This window comes from Mauremys reevesii, linkage group 5 (genome assembly GCF_016161935.1).
Source record: "Mauremys reevesii isolate NIE-2019 linkage group 5, ASM1616193v1, whole genome shotgun sequence".
Taxonomy (NCBI): domain Eukaryota; kingdom Metazoa; phylum Chordata; order Testudines; family Geoemydidae; genus Mauremys; species Mauremys reevesii.
Window position 1 is genome coordinate 64095428 of NC_052627.1, and position 18984 is coordinate 64114411.

The window sequence follows — 18984 nt, forward strand, 5'->3', positions numbered from 1 at the left end:
TCAGCTGCTGCAGGACTCCCACACAGTGCAGTAGCACCTTGGCTTCACTTCTCTTATTCCTCTTCATGCTCTGCTGGAATTGTGTGTGTGTGTGTGCACGTGCACACAAGGACTATATGGTGAATTCTCCATGCGCTCCTCGCAGTGCTGTTGAGTGTTGTATGAGGGGAGTTCCTTTTGTGGAATCTGCTGTTGCTAAAACAACAATAGTGATGATGATGCATCTACCTGAGTGTACAGTAGGGTACTTAGTCCCAGTGCCAGAGATGGCTGAAATTTTTAACAGACAGATCAGGCCCTAACAGTTTTGGACAAGCTGGTGAAAATTTTGTCACCTCCCCTTTCCAAAAACAAGCAGTTTCTGACCACATGCTATATAAAATTTGACTCTCTCCCCTTTCCACCATTATCCTCGTATCTTGAACAACTTATCTTTTTCTAAAAGATGAAAAACAGAGGAGAGAAATAATGGGAAGGTTGGGATATTTAGCTCTACCTTAATTGACAGCTTTTTTTCTCCCTTTCTTCCATAATACATAAGGGGGAAAAGGAGACTCTGACAAACACAATTTCTAATAATGGTAAGTAATTTTCCCATTCCATTAGCACCAAAGCACATTAAGACAGATTCTAATTGCACATTGTTTAGAAAAGGAATGAAAAACAACCATGCTGCCAATAATGTTTCCCAATGTTCTGAACATTGCTGAGGGCAACTACATGCTCTGATGCCTCAGAGTAAATGTAGAATAAATTATCTGAAGTGCCTTCTTCTGCATCATGGAACTGCCTTAAATATACTGCTTTAAAATAAAATTAATTCAATTCTTCAGGATCAGCAGCTAATAGTTGCATGAGCACAAGTAGAGTCCCTGCTGCTAAGTGCTGTGTCAAATAAATTCCATATATCTTTTTCCAGAGTTAAGATTAGAATAAATGCTGGGCTTCATCTCTTAATTGTATCCATGTGTGGTTTATTACTAAAATCTGACAAGGGAAATTTAAGTAGTGATGTTTAGGCCTGAAAGGTAAGGTGGTTGTTCACAGCACTGAAATGAATGCTGTTCACAATGACTTGGTATCCATGGACACAAAAGCTCCTCTATTAGTTATTTGGAAGTGCGTAGATTACCTATAGTGGATTTTTTTTCTATTTGGTGGCTCACTGAGAATTAAAAACGGGTCTCAGAAATAATCAGGTTTCTCTGAACACTTGATGTTCCAAGGTCAGGTTATGCTTATGACTAATAGATTTAATCTCTCATTGGATGTAAAGTGCTATTTCAATGTAATTGCTGCTATAAGGAATGTTGATTAGCAATACAGTGATATTTCTCAGTGATACTCTTCAGATAACTAACAGTGGAAGCTGGTGGCTCTTGGAACATGACATACAAATAGGTAGAGGCAACACCAGTTTCCATCATTTTCTACTAAAACTTATGTGAACAAAATTAATATTTTCAAATTATGCCAGCTTGATTTCAATCTGATAACTATGTATAGCCTAATAAGGCTTTGGAAAATATTGAGGCTGTTTTATAATTTGGTGCAACTTATTGACATGATTATTTTGAGCTGTTAAAATTGAGATGGTCCCAAATCTAAGCTCCACAATCTGATTTACATTTGCCTCCTATCTCTATATGGGAATGACCCAAAACACCATAAGAATTGCCAATTGGTTTAGACCAGTGGTCTATCTAGCTCCGTGGCCAGTGCCAGGTGCTGCCGAGGGAATGAACAGAACAGGGCAAGTATCAAGTGACATCCATTCCCAGCTTCTGGCAGTCAGAGGCTTAGGGACACCCAGAACATGGGGTTGTATCTCTGACCATCTGAGCTAATTGCTATTGATGGACCTCCATGAATTTACCTGATTATATTTTGAACCTTGTTATAGTTTTGGCCTTTACAACATCCCCTAGCAATGAGTTTTCCAGGTTGACTGACTATGCATTGTGTGAAGAAGTATTTCTTTGTTTTAAAGCTGCTTTCTATTAGCTTCGCTGGGTGACTTCTGGTTCTTGTCCTATGTGAAGGGGTAAATATAATTATTTTTTTTCTCCGCAGTATTCATGATTTTATAGACCTCTATAGTAATCATGACATCTAGTATCTAGTATGTAGTCTTCTTGCTACCATTGAACTTTGGGATGTTCAAAATTCAAATCTAGAGCCAAATTGTATTAGCTCACTCTCATCTCTAGTTAAAGAAAGTTAGCTTTTCAGTCTGGTGCTTATTACTACTACATGCTTGCAATACAGTGATGGCTGGCAGTAAAAACCCTAAAACAGATTACTGGACAGCAGCATCTGCTAGTACTGCTACAGTTTTTATTGCTCATGCTTTCTCATAAACTCTATTCTGCAAAGCTTACAATTCATGAATAGAAATTTAGTAAGAAATGTGCCGTAGGGAAATATTTTTCAACACAAAATTTAAGAAGATAGTTTTGCACTTTATAGTCAGGCAGTGGGCACTCTTTTCCTATCCCTGCCCACATTTCCCTTATTAGAGGGAGCATTTTATTAGGGGCTGAAAGATGGCATAAGTGTGGCATAACACTTCCCAAGATGCCAGGAGCTGCTCTGGTGCACAGTGGGTCGAGCTCTGCTATCAGGTAGCCATAAGCACAGTCCACGTGCCTAGCATCTGCACGGGAGTATGAGCAGGGGAAGTGGCTCATTGCATCTTCCAGTACACCCATGCTGAGCAAGCATAATTCATCATTCAGCATATGGAAGCATTATAATGATCTGAGTTGCAATCATACATGATACTGCACAGCATAGTCTGTAACATTGCAAGGCCCCCAATTAGAAGTGAACTCAAGCTGTGAAATTTTGGCTCTGGATCCAGATCTGAACTTTTCCAAATTTCAGAAGGGTTCAGTCCATTTTTGCTCATATCTTGATATGCAGCATTCCCTTCCATATAAAAACATGGAAAAACTCCCTTCACTTGAAATGTCACGGATGTGGAATTTTGAGCAGAAGCAGAAACGGCTATAGAAGTGCTTTTTTAAACCTTATTTTTTGAAACCCATTTAATTTAAGCTGCTGGATGCTGATGTTAAAATTGTATTATCAAGCAAGACAAAAGCTGCTTGCAAACTACCCTAACATTAGAAAATGAGCTTTCTGATGAATCCTGCAGATAAAGAATATATATTGGAGTTTTCTTGGCCTGTCCAAATCCAAATATCAAACAAACTGCTTCTTCATTTTAGGGACCATAGTAGCTCCAGTACTCCTGGAGATATTTTTTTTCTATTATGTTATCAGGAAGAGCCATTCTTCAAAAGAATCTCCCACACAATGGACTTTATTGTAATAATGCAGATCTCCGAGATCCTGACAAGGGCCTTCCTGAAGGAAATTCTACTTTTCCACGTACTCCCCAATGTAAATGTCTTTCTAGTCATTCAATTAAAATGCAAAACCCTATTTACCACCTCTCAAAAGCATGATCTATATATGACAAAGGCAAACAAAGCAATCTGTTCGCAAATAGGGTCTTGCCAAGCATACTCTATCTCACCCACTGTGGCATGTTTCCTCTTTGGAACTTGTAACCAAGCATTTCTTACAAGAAATCATTCCTAAGAATTATCTTCCTTTTTTTCTTGTTTTCCATATCTTTACAGACCCTACTGCTGATTCATTTTATCTTCCCCTTCACCCCACAACCCCACCAAAGGATAAATGAAGACACTTGTTGAACTGGAAAACTTGTGTTTTATGGAACTTTAATCTTGGAGCTATGTTTATTAAGCATATGAAATAAATGTTAAAAAGAAGAGATCAATCATGAGACTTTGACAATTACTTTGATAGAGGAAGTGATTTTTAGCTTTATCGCCAGGGTGTGTGGGAACAACATAATGGGAGGTAATGTACAAATTTAAAAATGCTAACTACACCACTGAAGAGAGGCCCTGACAAAGATTGAGGTTAAGTTGAATCCATTAATCTGTGACAGTTCGAACTGTGTTAGCACTCATTTGCATTTCTCAAATGTTGATTCAAGATGACTAAAGGCAATGCCTTCTAGGTACAAGAGTGCTCATTAGTTGGTTCTTATACAACAAATGTTCCTTGAGGCCCATCCACTGATTCCATTAGAATGGACAGTGACACTGATGTATTTTTATCAGTAACACTGATGCTGTTCATCTTTTATGCTCTCACAGTTCACTCTGTTTTTTGGTTGGTCTTCTAAAATGGAATTTTCATACTTTATTTTAATTGGGTCTCTGTTTTGTTTCATGCAAAAGTCCTTTGCATTCTTGGCTATGTCTTTTAATTAAACCCTCAAGACTTGGGGCTTAAATGTGATATTCTTCATTATATCAAATGAAGAGGTATGTCAACACTAATACCAGTAGATTAGTAGAAAATATTTTCTGGGACTCTTCATCACGGATCCGATCATATGAGTTGCTGAGTACCTTCTGTCATGTGCTCTGCACTCTCTACTTCCCTGGATCCTGAGGGGAGTTGTGAGTTCTTGACACCTAACAAGTGGTTCCCTGTATCTCCCCGATCAGTTCAGAGGCTGTGTGGCCTGATCCTGGGGGTTGAGGGAACTCAGCACTTCCTGGGGGTGTCAGCAGCTTTCAAGAGTAAGCCCTTGGTTGCTAAAACAGTCTATTACATGTATTGATTCCAATCATATTTTACCATCTCAGGATATGTTGTACCAGAATATTAATAATCTCATGTTTTTATATTCCTTTTCTAATTCCTAACATTCCTAATATTAAATGTTACCTGTATTAATGTAATACAACTTATTACACACAAATAGGACTGTTGTTGTGATGGGTCCTATGTTTAATAAATTCTGTAGAGACAGAGGCAACTGTTCAGCTGGTGTAAATTGGTATTGAAGCACTGACCTCAGTGGTGCTACAGTGACCTACATCTGGTACATTTTTAGGTTTAGCCAGTCATCCACTATTGTTGACAAATCCAGCAAACTTGGTTTTAAACTTTTCGATTAAAATATACGTTAATAATCATAGAATCTCAGGGTTGGAAGGGACCTCAGGAGGTCATCTAGTCCAACCCCCTGCTCAAAGCAGGACCAAACCCAACTAAATCATCCCAGCCAGGGCTTTGTCAAGCCTGACCTTAAAAACCTCTAAGGAAGGAGATTCCACCACCTCCCTAGGTAACCCATTCCAGTGCTTCACCACCCTACTAGTGAAAAAGTTTGTCCTAATGTCCAACCTAAACCTCCCCCTCTGCAACTTGAGACCATTACTCCTTGTTCTGTCATCTTCTACCACTGAGAACAGTCTAGATCCATCCTCTTTGGGAACCCCCTTTCAGGTAGTTGAAAGCAGCTATCAAATCCCCCCTCATTCTTCTCTTCTGCAGGCTAAACAATCTCAGTTCCCTCAGCCTCTCCTCGTAAGTCATGTGCTCCAGCCCCCTAATCATTTTTGTTGCCCTCCGCTGGACTCTCTCCAATTTATCCACATCCTTCTTGTAGTGTGGGGCCCAAAACTGGACACAGTACTCCAAATGAGGCCTCACCAGTGCTGAATAGAGGGGAATGATCACATCCCTCGATCTGCTGGAAATGCCCCTACTTATACAACCCAAAATGCCATTAGCCTTCTTGGCAACAAGGGCACACTGTTGACTCATATTCAGCTTTTCATCCACTGTAACCCCTAGGTCCCTTTCTGCAGAACTGCTGCCCAGCCATTCAGTCCCTAGTCTATAGCAGTGCATGGGATTCTTCCATCCTAAATGCAGGACTCTGCACTTGTCCTTGTTGAACCTCATCATATTTCTTTTGGCCCAATCCTCTAATTTGTCTAGGTCCTTCTGTATCCTATCCCTACCCTCCAGCGTATCAACCACTCCTCCCAGTTTAGTGTCATCTGCAAACTTGCTAAGGGTGCAGTCCACACTATCCTCCAGATCGTTAATGAAGATATTGAACAAAACCAGCCCCAGCACCGACCCTTGGGGCACTCCACTTGATACCGGCTGCTAACTAGACATGGAACCATTGATCACTACCCGTTGAGCCCGACCATCTAGCCAGTCTTCTATCCACCTTACTGTCCATTCATCCAGCCCAGACTTCTTTAACTTGCTGGCAAGAATACTGTGGGAGACTGTATCAAAAGCTTTGCTAAAGTCCAGAAATAGCACATCCACTGCTTTACCCTCACTGCTTTCCACTGCATATAATTCCATTATATAGTGGCATGAACACAGTTCAAGAAACAAATAAGATTTTATTTCTGATTCTTTAAGTCTTCATTATATTTGCAACAAAGTGTAATATCTGAAGGATTGTTAATTTTTTTTTGTAGTCTTACAAGTGTAAAACAATGTCATACTTGTTTTAGCGATTTGAAATAAACAAGCTATCAGTTAAATTCATAAAAAGGGCTTTGGATAAACCCTTTTCTATTCTAGTGGGTGACAAGAAATAGATCCCAAAATATTTTTAACATACTTGTCAGAAAAAAAACAAACCCTCTTTAAATCTGGCAAACATAATATGCTAAATTAATCCTGGTGAAACTCCAGTGACTTCAATGGAGTTATATTAGGGATGAATCTGGCTCTTTGTATTTAGATTTGAAATTCAGCTCTCTGGATTACAACTCAATAGTCAGAGTTTTCACTGCTACTCTATACTTTCCTATAACTATGTAACTACATTTGACTTTATTGAATGATTTGCAGCACTGGTCTCACGACTGCAGACTGACTATACTATGTACTTTGACTATGATGAAGATCGTTAGCTTTGCTTTATTAACTTAAAACAAGAATTTCTTATAAATGGAAAAGCTTAAGTCCTCCTTTAGTTGGCTTTACGTTTTTAGGATTGCACTCTATATTCCATAACTTCCCCATTTGACAAACTTGTTTATAAATGGCTACATGTAAACAATTTTCAGCAAACAATCTTGGGGAATCAATATCAGATTTCCAAATTCTAGAAAACCTGTACAAAAACCTAGAGGCAAAACCATTGCTTTTAACTTGAAACACCTCTTGTTCCTCCCATACATGCAGAAAACAATAACAAATACGTTGAATTTCTTGGAGGGTTAGCAAATATTCAGGCAGTGCAAGTTAAAGTCTAGCCAGCAATAATGAGTCAGGTTGCAGCTGGCCTGGGATAAGAGATCAAGGGAAGGAGAAAAGATGTTGAAAGCAGCCTTTAACCAACTTATGCCTTTGTCATATTCTAGCATTCTGTCTGAGGATGTTATACTGCCACCCATCACTGTGGTATCTGAGTGGGAGTTCTCAGCAGGGAATTCATGGCCTATGCTAAGGGTGTCCTTAGCCACCTTAATAAGATCCTGGTAATGGCTGACCCATAGTCTTGGTGAGTCCTGTTCTCTTCCCTCACCCAGTTATGAACACGTCAGGCCAACATAGCTGCCTTGGTGCCAAAGAATGCACAACACAGCCTTTCAAAAGGCCCTCATGTTGGAGCAACAACATCTCTTCAACAAGTGGTTAAGGCATAGGAGATCTAATCAACGGCACTTCCAGAAACCTCCTATATAACCTACTTGATCTCTCTCTGCCTCAGTTAATGATGTGTAAAATGGGGACAATAGTACTACTTTCCTCAGTTGTCTATTTATATAGGCAGGGACAGTCCTTGTTCCAGACTTTACAATGTTTCTACAATGCCTAGCATAAACTTCAATGGGTCTGCTAGATGCTAGTGTAATACAAACAATGTTTTCCTCCTTGTTCCTAAGGCCCTCTAGAAGGAATTTTCCCTGAGTCAGAACTCTTAATGAATTTAAGTGACTCGCAAGCCTGATGTGGCCCATACAGTGCACGTATACAGAGACACACACACACACACAGTTTTGTACATCTCTTTAGTCTTCCCCCTTTACCCTTGGCCAAGAATTTGCCACTTAATTATTTATGCATTATTTTACTAGGGGAAGTCCTTTGCGATATAATCATTTAGTTTCCTGAGAGCAGCATGGCTTTTGGCAATAGTACAACAAATTATCAAATGCACCTCCAATTTACTGAGTGAGCATTTACCAGAAACTGTAAATTTTTCTCAGCATACCAAAGACGTGCTCATGAATGAATGATTGCATGTTCCCAATACTTGCTTACCTGCACAATTACTGGTTTTGTGCATGTAACTTTCCATTCAATTTGTTCTAGAAGCAATTACAGACCCATCCATTTCCTTTTCTGTTAGGAAGTCAATACAGTTATCAACTGTTTTCACTCCTAGATATAGACCCCATGTGAGAGAATTATTTGATATGAATACTCTAATTCAGGTTTCTTATCTTGGATCTTCAATCTCTACCCCTCCCTGTTATTGTAGTCGGTATATTCTATATCCTGTCTTTATTTACTGGTTTGATTTTATTTTGTATTGATATGCTAGCTTGCTTTAGCTAGAGTATTTGTAACCTTTGGATAGATAAATGGTCTACCGCTTACCCTTTCAGTTTCCCAAAGTCTAAATATGTTTACCAAAATTCTGTGACATACTGGTGACCACAAGGTACACAGCAAGAACATGAAAGTAACAGTTCAGGCCAAACATAACTGGTTTTGAGAATGAAATAATTGATATTAAATGTATAGATATGCTATTAATATGTATGAATATGCTATCCTATAGCGTAAGTGTACCTGAAGATTTATGTGGGTGAGGAAATAAAATTTGGGCATGGAAGGTTGGGCACTGACATGAACATTCAGGATAGTGCCAAGACCCTCTAAGAGGGCAAATCACCCTGTGGAGACTGTTCTTTTAGTCCTCTTTTGTTTAACTACCAGTTTAGCTTATGTAGTATAACTTAGCTACTCAACATTGACTTTTCTCTCCACCACCTGGACCATTGGTCTCATTTGGTATACCAGAGATGAGGCTGGTCCTTTGTTTCCCATCACCAGGTCCCCAGAGAAGGGTGTGAGTACCCTAGTCTAAGTAGCTTTTATAAGGCATGATATCATTCTTTTTGATTCTGTGATTTGGAGCTTTGTCTTTTTCCCCCCTTTATTTTAATAAAAATCTCTAAAGCTTGGCTTTGTCTTCAATGTGAGTGTTCTTGGACACCATGAGAGTCCCTACAAAGTATTGAACACTCTACATTTTCTAATTCTGTGGCTTGATTTCAGGACAAGAATCTGATTATCTTATAGTCAGATCACTGGTGAGCCTATAATAAAGCAGCCCTCTATAAATCATGTCAACATTGTCTCTTATCGTGTTGCACTCTGACCCCTCTGCTTTGACAGTCTTGATTGCCTGTTTTCTCCCTCAAACATCTCTGTACTTTCTTCCATGTTTCCTCTTACATATGGAATATCACCCCTTGCCCCCATAAACCCAGTTTTGTTTCTTCTTCCTTCAAAACCCATTTTTGCTGGGATGGCTATAAGTCAAGCAGCAAATAATGCCTATGTGCAGTGAAAGTTTGGGATGGTTAATATTTATAAAAGAAAAAGGAAAAAACATTTCAAATGACCCCGAATCATCAAGTTGTGCACCTGGCTAACTCATGGACTTACAGATGTTGTCCTTATTTTCCCTCCACCTCTAATCCTTTTATTGTTGGCGCTTGTTGTACTTGCTGTATCTTGTTCAAATGAATTTGTAAGCTCTTAAGGGTCGGGATGGCATCTTCCTACAGGACAATAGGTTGCCTGATCCTGCCTGTTACCTTGGGGCACTAACAAAATATAACTAACAAAGGGCCAGGAAAGCTCAAATGACTGACTGAAATAGCAATGCAAGAGAATATGAAGAATCTCCAGATTATTCTAGGAGTGCTGAAAGAAAGTAAGCCCATCTTTGAGGCTGAAGAGAAGTTTTAGCTATTTCTGGATATCTTGGATTCTTAACCCAATCTTCCCTGGAATAATATTTATCAGGAAAAATTAAGATGGAACAGACTTTTTTTCAGCAAAGAAACTGGTTGCAAGAAGAAATGTGAGACTATGTTCGTCAGATGAACTGGAAATTAATCTATAAAATAGAGTGAACATACTCCCTTCCACATTCCCATGGACTCCATTACTTTCCAGACTTGCAGCATTGGAAGAGGGTATGGGGACAGAGCTAACTGGGCTTCTCCTAGAATCTACCCTGTAAAACCCCAGAAGCAAGCATTGGAGGCAGCTATAGCAGGGGATACCCTAAAAGCATAGCTCCCACAGGAGATATGAAGGCCAGTGGGCCAGATATTTTAAAAAGTATTTAGGTAACTAAAGATGCAGACAGATGCCTATTGAGATTTTTAAGAGTTCCTAGGGTTCCTAACTGCTCTTGAAATCAAGGAAATTGAAAAAGTAAATCTGAAGTGAAGCAGTTACCACATTGTAAATGTGACATCTACAGTAAGTATGGAAGGAATCAGTTGAGTCACTATATTTAGTGAATTTCAAGAGGTTTTCCTTTGAATTTTAGAACAGAGTAAAATGACTTTGGTAACAGACTGCCTCATGGTTGTATCAACTTTACCTCTCAGATTCAAAGCTGAATTAGAATTTGTATGCTTATTTCAGTTCTGTGGTTTATTTTAAAATGCATGGATCAGAGTACTCTTGAAAGAGAGGTTTATTTCTTTTGTAAGCTAGGCAGAGGGAGGACGAATGCAAATCAAACCCACAGTAAAATGTCTTCAGAGTTTGATCCTGCTCCCAATGAAGTCAATATCAACACTCCCATTGATTTTGTTGAAAACTGGAGAGAGTCTTTAGTTTGCATAGCATTTTCATACAAACCCAAATTGCTTACCTATGCAGTGGGTTGAATTCTTTGTTGCAAATAATATTAACCGCAAATGTAGCCCATTTCCTGTTTGACAATTCATTCATTAACCAGTCTTGATTTCTGCAAATGCATTTATCCATACAGTATTTGCTTATTTTATTTTAAAGCTTACAGGTTTTCTGTACTGGTGGCTCCAAGTCTTTACTCTTTGTGATTAATTGTTTCCCTGAATCACAGTATTGTTTCTCTTTGGATGAAAACTTCCTAAAATCAGGACAATAAAAACAGCAAACAATGACTAATGTACTTCATCTATGAATTTTCAAACAAATGGTGACATTAAAATTCATCAAACTTACAAGATTTGCAAACATGTTTTCAAATATCCATCAAATGTCAAAATACTGATTAAAAAAAAAAGCAAATAACCCAGAAATAATTGTAAACCAGACTCACTCTTCTTATTCACAAATCACTTTCGTATTATTCAGATGAAACTAAGAAACTGATTCATTAGCCTAACTTTGTAATAGCAGAAGGCGATAGAAATTGTAAAGTGTACAGCATGACTTTGAGAAGGTCACTTAGCCTCTCTGGCTCAGTTCCCTATCTGTAAAATGTGGAGGTAGGGAAGCATTGTTATTCCCAGGTGTATTGTGAGGATAAAAGATTATAAAGCACTTTGATATCAACTTTGAAATGCTATAAGAGCTATATATAAGCTATATACCTTTTCTCCATTCTAGGCAATGGAGAAAAGGTATATATTCATATGAGATTGAAAAGTAAGACTAGATTCAAGTGTATCTTGTTTGTATTGTGTTGGTCAACCATTACTGAGTGGTTCTGCAACCCTGTGCACCAGGTCTCAATGACTAGAGCAGGGAGGCAGGCCAAGTTCTGCAGGAGAGGAGCCATTGCAGTGGGGTGGGCTTGTACTCCAGCCAACCCCTCTGGAGCCTCGCCCAGCCCAGGGCAGAGGGTTAGGGTTGCTGTGCTAAGGCAGAAGGTAATGCTGTAGGTGGTCGGTGACCCCTCAGTGGGATAAGGAGGAAGTGGCAGTGATGGAGAAGGATGCAGGCCTATGATTTTGCCACCTGCTCCCAAATTTGGATTCTGGATTGGTCACAAAAGTCAAAATGCAGTTCATGGTTCACCTTAGTAAAAAGTTGGGAATCACTGGTTTAGATGCAGCATTTAGTGTCTTTATTTTTTCCTGACTACATCTGAGAGCCATTCTTCCTGTCTATCATATTTTCAAATAGATTATATTCTTTGAAATATCAATGAATATGCCCTTCATTGCAGCTCCCATTTCTTTTCCCTTCTCCCTTTCTTTTATTTTAGCACTTGAACTGTTTTCTGATTTTTTTTTTCCATTTTGTAACATGCTTCCAAGCACGATAGTGCTCTATTTCTAGCTGAATGGTCACAGTAGTGAATAGTTCAAACTTCCTCTCAAAATATAAAACTAAGTTGATAAACTCAGCATGTAGCTGGGTTTTACAGTTAAGAAGGCTAGTTTCCAACTTCTCTGTACAATGATGTAATTAATTTGACTCCTTTGGAGAGCTTCAAGTGGTTTTTCCTCCTTCCGTGATGTCAAAATAATGTGTTGTATGATTGAGTGATGAGTGAGTGATCTTATTTTGTGTATCTCCCTGCCACTGAATTGTCATCCTGTTCAGAATGCCAATCTTTAACCTTCTCATTAACATTAAACTCCCATATAATCAACATGTTGTGTTTTATCACACTATTAGTGTTTCTGTAATTGGCTCATAGTCTCTTCAATTTCATCATCTGATGCTCTAGTTAATGCCTAGGCTGAAAGGATTGGCAAACTTATTGCTGTTCTCTGGTGGCAGATTGGAATATGTTTGCTTCCCCCCCCCCACAACCTCTTCCTCCCCCCCATCTGTGGCATGCTCACTTCCACATTCACTATTGATTTAGCTTAAGAGATAACATTGACTAGTCCATTAACTTTTATTAAATGAATACCAGTGCATTATCAGTGTTTACTTAATATTGCATATTCCTCTTGGGAAGTTACATTTGGTCATCCTAGGTAGCAATAGGCAGAAGTTCCTAATGTCATAACCTACCATTTTCCTTCCTGACATTATTAGGATGGATATCTTCTAAAAGTCTGGTCAATCTATCATTCCAGCATCCCAGATAAAAAGGTGCCTTGATAGTTAGGGAGCTCCTATCTAACCAACCTATGTTGTCTTAACATGGGATTGTACACTTTCACAGGAAAAATATTTTCTTTTTACTTCCACTTATTCAGTTTTGTTTTATGGGCAACACTTTCAAAGTATGGCCTCTGCATGCAATTTTGAATCTGTTTGCAGTGTTCATGCACTTTCTTTTCTAAACTTATATTTTTAGATGGGAAATTTGATTTTGTATAGGCAAATCAAGCACAAATGGCTTTTGCACAAGTATATTCCATCGTGTGTGCTCAAGCATTTATGTGCAAAGATTAGCTTTTGCATACCATTTGTGCAGGTAAAAATACAGGGCCTAATCCTCAACAGATATAAACGGGTGTAACTCCACTGACACATTGATTTACAAGAGCTGAGGATTTGGCCTAGAGACTGGCCCTCTTGAAATTTAGCCTGATGTACTGATGCACCTTTCATGCTGAATAAATATTGCACACATCCCACAAGACATGGCAGGCATATCCACGTTCAGGCATCAGCGCAGAAACATGAATATTTTTTTTTGTATTGTACTTAAAACCAAACAAAACTACTTTTGAGCATTAAGACCAATTATACCAAACTCAGAAAATTAGGAGATACAGTTGACTCAGCCTTTTTTCTGTCACAGTCCTAATTTTATTTAAGGACCGTCTGAGTCAGCTCTGACTTGTGTAGTTTTACACCAATGCCATTCCATTGTCTTCAGTGATGTTATCCCTGATTAGTACAAAAACACAAATTTATTATTATTGAAACCCCAGATTATAGGATTTCAAAATTCTCTTCTCAATCTGAATAAATGAAAGCATTTCCTACCTTCTGGCCAGACTACACGTGGCCCTTATGCAGATACATAATGGGGACAAGAGGACACTAGGAACCCTGCACTCAGAGTAATGCAAGGACTATGCCTTCCACTCTCCACTGCAGGTGCACATAGTCTCAAATACAGTGGGGAGGGGATGGGACTATATATGGGTGCAACACTAGGTACTCTTCCCCCCCCCCCGTTCAGCTGTTTAGTTCTGAGTCATCCTGCCCCCAATGCAAAGCTGTGCCTTAAAATGACAACTGAGCCTTTAATCATTCTGACTAAAATTCTCTCCAAATAATATTACTTGTGGATTGAGGCTGATCGATGTCATTCTGAGATGCTAGGTGCTGATCTAGAATGCTGTTGCTTCAAATCAAACTCTCTCACCAAAAAAATAGTGACAGTTAAAAGCAACTATAAATCTTCAGCACAAGATCTGCCATCAATATTTTGTTCACTTGACGAGTTACATGACTAGAAAGGCAAGGTGCTGTAAATAAGTTTAATGGGTAATCTTAAACTTTGCATCATCATTAGAGCTGACATTTGTCAGTTTTTTGGAGGAAATGATTTGTTCTGTCTCACCGTAGGACATCATGTGGATATATTTATGAGAGGTTTGTGAAATCTGCTAAACTCACCTGCTGGCAAATTCAAAAAGCTTCTCTTTGGTTTGTGTCAAACAGATTTATCAGGTCCCTTCTTTTTTAACAAAAGGAAAAGGAGGCCAGAAACCTGTGATAAATCGGAAGATTCATTTGGAAATGTACCACTGGAAGACACAAGTAGACATGCAGGAGGAGAAAAAGATGTTCTAAATTGACTGCATAAGTCTCTTCTGTAATGTACCAATGCCCTGATGGTTTCTGATCTCTGTTTTTCTCATGGTTTTTCGTAAGCAGGTTTTCTAAATATGAATGTTTTTAATCTTGTTTGAAAGGACTGAAGCGAAAGGCTGTTTTCAGCTCCCCTGTGAAGGACTGGCTTTGTGACGTCAGTCATATCATCATATGGTCCAGCATTGTTTGCCTTTGATACCCTGCCTAGGCCTGATGAGGAAGTGGTGCAAGAGACAGATGTACAGCTTTGATAGTGATATTCCACTGCTGGGTGGAATCTGTCATGAGTTCTCCTGACTATTGGCTCTATCTTCTGAAAATGAACAAGGCATTGAAAATAAATCCAAATCTTGCAGTGAGGTAATGATTAGAAAGCAGTTCCCACTGTCCCTATGCTACTCAAGTAAAATGGTTGATGTTCAACCAATAGTTAACCCCTTAGATTACACCTAAGCACAAATTCGCGCTTATAGTGTTTTATCTTAGTTGCCAAACATAGAGCAAGTTCTTTAGTAATGTTCTAACTCTTGGGATGTAAAACTGTGGTCCATGGTCCTTTGGTAGTCTGCAGAACAGTTTTATGTGGAAAGTCACTTAACTCACAGAAGGATCTGTAGGTCTTCGAACAGTGATGCTGATTGTAACTCAATCCATCATTGAAGACTTATGGAGGTTTTTTATCATCTTTTCCTAAGCAAGCCCATTCTATATCCTTCATGGCTGTTCCTTGTCTGTCATCATCTGGAGTTTCTTTTGTACAAGTTCAAATATGGTACTGTTTGAGGATAATCACAAAGTGGTGGTAAATACACAGGACAAAACCACAGTGCAAACTGACTAATTAGTAAGATATAAGCCTCTGACCCTCCCTATGCAACTAATTTCCATCATACGGTCTTGACATTTTTCCTACACACTCTCACGATCGGTTCATACTTTTTCATTCCCATCTTGGCTCTACTCTACTGTCCTTCAGATATGCTGCCTTAAAATAGAATTGTTTTAGAGTGATATGGAATCTAAATGGGCTCAAAATGTCCCCTTTTGGCCAGAGGTTAGCCCTTTTTAAAGGATATATTTCCTGTAATGTAGAGCTAAATAGCATAAAACCCAGTTTAATACAATATTTAAATCCTGTATTGGTGGACTAAAACTAAACAAGTCCAGATCCAATCCAGCTAGAAGTTCTCATGGCATTCCTGGCAGTCTGCCCTACCAAAGCCACCTCTTACTCCACAGTTCTCATAGCAGACTCAAGGGATTCTGGCAAGGGGCCCACCCTTCAGTTCCATGTGTTGATTCCACAGTCCCCATCCCAATCCAGGCCTAGGATCTATGGATCCAGAGTCTTTCCTTAATCCATCCAAATATTTATAGCCAAATACTCAAATTATATTTCACTTGAAGCATACATCTAGATAAGAAAGTGGTTCCAATGGAAGGATTTGGCCCACAGAGTGGAGAATTGTACCCATTTAAGTAGGGTTTGGGATCACAATTAATGTTTGTCTTGTGTCTGTCCTGCATATGGGTGCAGCATTAGAATGGATTGAATAATTTAATTTTTCAATTCCCTGCCCAAACTGAAAAATTAATAGTAATAAAATAATTGGATCAACCTGCAACTTTTTTTTTTTTTTTTTTTTTTTTTTTAGTTTTTCTTACCAAAATGAAAAACCAGAAAAAATTCATCATGGGTCGAATTTTATGTTTCATTTGACTCAAAACAATGTTTCATTTCATATTTGGTTCACCAAAATGTCTCTCTGAAAACCCCAATTTTTTCCCTGTCTTTTTTTTTTAAAGTTTTCAGGTGTTTATATCCTTTATTAAAAAAAACAAATCTAGCTAAAGTTCAAAGAAAGTATTGTTTCAAAATGAAAAGTTGAAATGTTTTATTTTGAAAATATTGAAATGAACTGATTTGACTCTTTATTTTTTTTTCTTTTTCTGAAACTAGTCACTGAACCCTAGCCAGATTCACAAATAGTTTTGATTGACCCACAGCTACATTTTTCTATGTTTAAACTATTCATCTGAAAAAAAAATCACCCAGCCCTAGGCAGCATTACTTACTGCAAGGGTATGGTGTGTGACACACTCCCTACCAGTGCAGTATGTGCCATGCTCCCTGCTGCCTTTATGTAGTCATAGTCCCTGCTCTGTGTGATACGTTTTCGTCTTTGCAACGGAGGAGCAGCACCAACAGCTTTTATTCTGCGCAAGAGTCTTGCATCTTTTTTCATATCCTTAAACTTAAAATGTAAAACAACTACAGGATATGAGTGTGTGTTACAGGTAATAAATGTGCTTTGCATTCTGTTAAAGAATTTTTTAAACATTTTAAAATTATTAATGCCATCTCCATCCAGATTAAAAAAATAAAATAAAAAATCTTCCTACTTTCACTTTCCAGTCTTCTCGCTGCCCTTTTTCCTTAATTTTTGTGTCTTTAGCTTTTAACACACAACTATTGTTTCATAATTGGACTTCTTCCAAGATTAAAAATCTTTTTCTTTTAAGACACTTATTTTTTAAATATATACATGGTATATATTGTCATGGAGATATGAAGCATATCTCTGATACTCAGAGTAGCCAAACCATGACAGAAAACAGTGGCCATATATAGGTAAATCAAGATCACTTACTTGTACAGAAAAACAAAGAAAACTTCCATTTGGTTACTGACTTTGCTTCAGTGATCCATGTCTGTCACCTCAAGAGTGAGGTATTGCACCGCAACATGTTTTGGGTTATAACAACAATAAATTCAGAAACTGAGCCTGGTGCAGGAAATGGCATCCCGTTCCAATGGACAGATACACAGATAGGCACACACCTTCATGTTTAGAACACCTAGAGGGGCTCTTCAAATCATCCTTCCCCCCACCCCGCATAAAATGCCCATACTGTAATCAGTGATGAAGAGAACAAATGGTTTCATACTAGATTAAAACAGAAAGCAGGGAGAGAGAAGTTCCACATGTTCCACATATAAAATGTTAAAATATAACCAGCTATTCATTCATGAATATTTTCACTTCACATGTTGCAGGAGTGATTCAAAATCATCACAAACAAATTTAAGTATAAGTACTAAAAAGGTATTTATTCATTGAACTGAACTGCATATTTAATTTAGGAGTTTGCATTTCAAAATGTTAGACTTGAAGGCTGACTAACATTTGAGCCTTATGACCAATTCAGCAAAGCATTTACACACATGCTTAAAATTAGGCATGATCTGAAGTGCTTGATGAATCGGGCCTAAATCTTTGTGTCAGACTATTAGCATACATTAGATTATTTTAGTAAATCTTCTGGCATAATCCTTTATAGTAAAATATTTGTTTTTTGGGAGAGGCTTGTTTTCCAAGATTTCCTTCTCTGGTATAATTGGAGAAAGCATAAGAGGGCTCAGGACTGAGAAGTTAACCAACTTGAAACAGAATACAATGAATGTGGTGTAAGCAGGGCTTTGAGATTGCTTCATTTTGGTGCACTTTGTCACTTTTGCAGTGCTTCAAGCAATCTACAGAAACCTTAGTATCTCTTGAGAAGAAGTAAGATCACAGAAGAACGATGAAAGAAGTGAAGTTGCTACAAGGATGGTGTTTGGAAGTAAGCACACTTTTTTTTTTTTTTTAAGTTTCTCTCATCCAGACCTCTCAACTGCCATTAATAAATCACAATGTAGGCTCTGGAGTTTTTTAGTTTTGGCATTTCCCCAGGTTTCTCCCTTTTCAGCCATTAGCTTTTTTAGTGCAAGTGCACGATATGGCCCACATTCTGCAGAGAACCATGATTCAAAATCTAGTTGAAAACAAAACAATCTAGTTCATACTATGAGAACTTTGCAATCCCCAAGTTCTGCAAGTTATAGCAATACTGTAACTAGCTAATATTGGGTGTTTGAAATTATTACCATATTGGTGCTTCCTTTTCCCTGGCAATAACTTGTCAGCATTGTATATTTCTTTGTTTTTTACAATGCTTTTAGCTTATGAATTCTCTTACACATTCTGCATACATGCAAGCATGAACTCAGTATACTTCACAAACTCTCATTTTGGCTAATTTAAAAATGCAGAAAAATATATTTTGGGTATACAAGGATAGTTTTTTAAATGCTAGTGAAATACTGCAAATTGACTAGTCAATTATTGTATGGCAGGCAGCCTTTTGGAGATCAAATTGTTTAGCTACTTCAGTATCATTGATCACAAACCAGTGCTAGCTGGATGGTAGTTCTAAATGATGTACATTTGAATATCTCAGGAGAAACATATGAGTTCAGTTTCAAAGGAATACTGAATAGGTGTCCATTATTGTTCCTGGAGACTTTGGAAA

General features: G+C 38.2%; 1 long non-coding RNA gene across 2 annotated transcripts in view; it reads left to right on the forward strand.

Moving 5' to 3' along the window:
- Nucleotides 1-18984, forward strand: part of LOC120406626 — a 72022-nt gene that overhangs the window by 30972 nt on the left and 22066 nt on the right. For both annotated transcript variants that reach the window (XR_005599425.1, XR_005599426.1), the window contains exon 2: nucleotides 18154-18255. This is a non-coding gene — a long non-coding RNA (uncharacterized LOC120406626). The remainder of the gene's footprint in view (nucleotides 1-18153; nucleotides 18256-18984) is intronic.